Source organism: Pinus tabuliformis, chromosome 5_2, assembly GCF_031772625.1.
Source record: "Pinus tabuliformis cultivar Carrire ecotype Pingquan chromosome 5_2, CPIR1, whole genome shotgun sequence".
NCBI classification, from domain to species: domain Eukaryota; kingdom Viridiplantae; phylum Streptophyta; class Pinopsida; order Pinales; family Pinaceae; genus Pinus; species Pinus tabuliformis.
In genome coordinates this window covers 733,752,145-733,755,760 of record NC_142306.1, presented here as the reverse complement: position 1 = coordinate 733,755,760, position 3,616 = coordinate 733,752,145, and positions in this window count along the sequence as shown.

Sequence of the window (3,616 nt, the reverse complement as noted above, 5' to 3'; positions counted from 1 at the left end):
ACGCAGAGGTTTAATTCCAAATCCGACACGAGAAATTATAAAACTGAGTTAAAACCTTAGTTAATCGGGGCCGTCCGCTTGAAGGATTTAGATCCGACGATAATCACGCGGTTAACAAGAACAAGGTTTATCCAGAAAATGGATGCGATGGTTTATGGAATGTGATTTAATCTGTTGAAGTCTGGATCAATCACAACCGCTCATCAAGAAGGGACGAGATCTGATGAATATCGAATCAAAAAGTGCATGGATTTTATTATGAATTTCGGACCCGAGAAGCCTATGAACTGTAGTTTGGTTTCCTCTCGGCAGGGAAAATTTTAAGAACCCCCTCTAAATTTATAAATATAATAAACGGGCGAATCTCCATGGTATATAGGAAAAATGGAAGGCGATTTTATCAATAATATAATATGTATATATAATTTTTTTGCGAATCTCTCGCCAGGCATGGCGAATATTTTACTCAATTATAAAATCTTGTAAGATCTTGGCGAGTCTTTCACTAAATAATAAAACTTTGTAAAGTCCTAGTGAATCTTAGCATAGGCTACATGCTGGTTTAATTCCCCCATTTAAATAGGCTACATTCAGGTGAATACCATGGGTCAATACCATGTGCCATTTTGGTGAATACCATGGGTCAATACCATGTGCCATTTTTATTTTTATTAATTCTAATATTAGGGTTAATAATGGTTTTTTGCATGGTATTAATAACAATCTAGTCCATGGTATTTGTCCCATAGTATTTTGGCCATAGGTTTCACCTAAATATAACCCATTTTTTGAGTGTTCGTAAATATAAGGTGACTTATGGAGTAAATATAAAAAAATGTTTTATTTGTTTACCATACCTCTCGTTTATTTATATTTTTATTAATTTACCATACCTCTTTTACAAATATGGTATTTGGCCCATAGGATTCACTTAAATAAAGCCTCTTTCTTTAGCCTTCATAAATAGAACGAGGGTTATGGACTAAATATAAAAAGAGGTTTTATTTATTTACGATACGTCTAGTTTATTTATATTTTTATTTATTTACCATACCTTTTGAGTAAGTATAAAAAAACGTTTTATTTATTTACCATACCTCCACTTTACTTATATTTTTATTTGTTTACGCCCTTACATGTATATAAGGTGACTTATGGAGTAAATATAAAAAATGTTTTATTTATTTACCATACCTCTTATTTATTTATAGTTTTATTAATTTACCATACCTCTTTTATAAATATGGTATTTGGCCCATAGGATTCACTTAAATAAAACCTATTCTTGAAAATGGGTGAATGGATTCACTTAAATAAAACCTATTCTTGAAAATGGGCGAATGGAAGGTTGTAAGTCCTAATTTCAAGGGCTAAATTTACCTTTTTTACCCTCTCCCTTAAGATAAGGTGGGCTATTTGAGGTGATTTTTAAAAATGTACTATGATACAAAATATTCGCCCACTAAAAATTTAAAACCCCTTAATTTCGCCAAAGGGCGAACATTCGCCCCTAAAATTATCCTTGCCTCTCGGTTCCGTGGGGATGGTAACAGTTTGTGGAAAAGGTGGACCCAATGTGTTATGAGTTAGGGTTTATTTCCTTTTGGGTTCCGGCGATGGTAATTGGTCAAGTTTCTTTGTGTTTCCGCCAATCATAACACTTCCATTATATACGTGGGCCCATAAGCCACAACCATGCACAGAATCTTGTAAAGATGTAGTTTCTCTACGTCAAAATAGTTTAAGCTATCATCAAAACATCTACAGGGAAAATTCATCATTAGTTAAGCCACATTTTCAAACAACGAGCAACCATCACCAGTCATATTTTAATTTCTGTTATTTCTTGCTATTTTTTTCTTAAGAAGAACGAGGTGTCTTTTACCCTCCAATGTAATATTTTGTAATGACTTTTACTTTAGACAGTTAGGAGATAGTTAAGCAGTTTGACAGCTTTGGTGATTACCAACTTTCCCATGATGTATAAGAAGAGGCAAAATTATAGAAAAAGGGTTCTAATTTTTAAGAACTTGGAGACTAGGCTACTGTATTTTTGATAAACTGTTGATTAATGGAAGCATCAGAAGTTTTCCACACATTGTTGGGTATGATTTTGTAACTTCTCTGTTATGTGTCATCATATGTCTTCTTTTCTTTAAGTATGGTAATGAAGTTGCAGGTCTTTGTTTACTTATGTGAATGAAGTTAAAATTCCTTAAAAGACTGCTTCTATACTTAAAACCCCTACTTCTAAGTTATAGATAATAGTTTCCATGAAAAACAATATATTGTCTATAACTTCTCAAAGTGTTACAGATAACAGTTTCTGTGAAAAACAACATATTGTCTCTATCTTCTCAAAGCATTCTTCACTCAACCATTTATATCCAGCAACCATATGGCATTTTGAGACTTTGATATCACTTAAGTATTAAGGGTTAGAAACCAGGTATTTCACGTCCTTCATTTGAGGATACATCATACAAATAAGTGACAAGAATAATAATCATTAATGTCTTAAGCACAATTTCTACACAGCCAAGAAATTGGTTTCTTAAGGGACAACACAGTATATGATTAGTTAAAATATGACCTCCAATCACCTTACACCATAGGTGGGTTTTAAGGTGATTCTAATGTATCAAAGTGTGTGAAGCTCAATAACATTTAAAGAATATTCAAAAGAGGAGTGTGCTTAATGGAACCACTATTCCCACACTTCTACACCTCCATACACATGTTGTTTCAATATTCTATAGCGGATATTGGCTACTAAACCCCTTGCATTTTCTTGATTTTTGAACAAGCAATAAATTATATTAAGCACTCGAACAATGCATTGATTAAGGGTCGGTTCACTAAATAAATGTTGAAAATACTATTTTATAATATGGAGGGATGTGATCCTCTTGGTATGTTTACAACTAGTAATCATTGTACAATGCGTCATAATAAATGCTATTAATTGTTGAATAGATGTTAATGGTATGACTAGGCCATAATTAATTTTTTAATACTAGGTGCAAAGTTCTTTGCATTGCAATCAATATCTGTCACTATAGGTTCCCACACTCGTCAATCAAAATTCCAAAGAAAACAAATAATGTATGACAACTTTTGTTATTTTGGCCATCGAAGCTTTGTAGTTCTATTTATTATAAAGTTCGAAATATGGTATTTGTTTTAATTTTTTAAAATTCGAAAGATGTTATATGTTTTAGTATTTTTTTTTAATTGAGTTAATTTCATTATGTGGAGTGCAGAGGTGTAGAGGAATCTTTCATTGCGCTTCCCTCACACACCACACAATGAAAACTTCCTTCACACTTCCGCATTATGCATAACGAAAGATTTCTCTGCACCTCCTCCTTCAACACAATGAAAGCTTCCTCAATACATCAGACTGAAATTGATATATTAATTTTGTGCGACTTAAATTTCTGGTTATGGATGAATCCATGAATATGGTTTATGCTTTTGGGCCAAATGTGATGATGAAATTTCAAAGTTTTACTCTTTATTGAATTGAAGCCCTCAAAATTCATATAATATTTGTGAATTTTGATTTGGAATAAAGAGAAAATTTGTGGACAATTATGTTGTTGTCCTAATGATA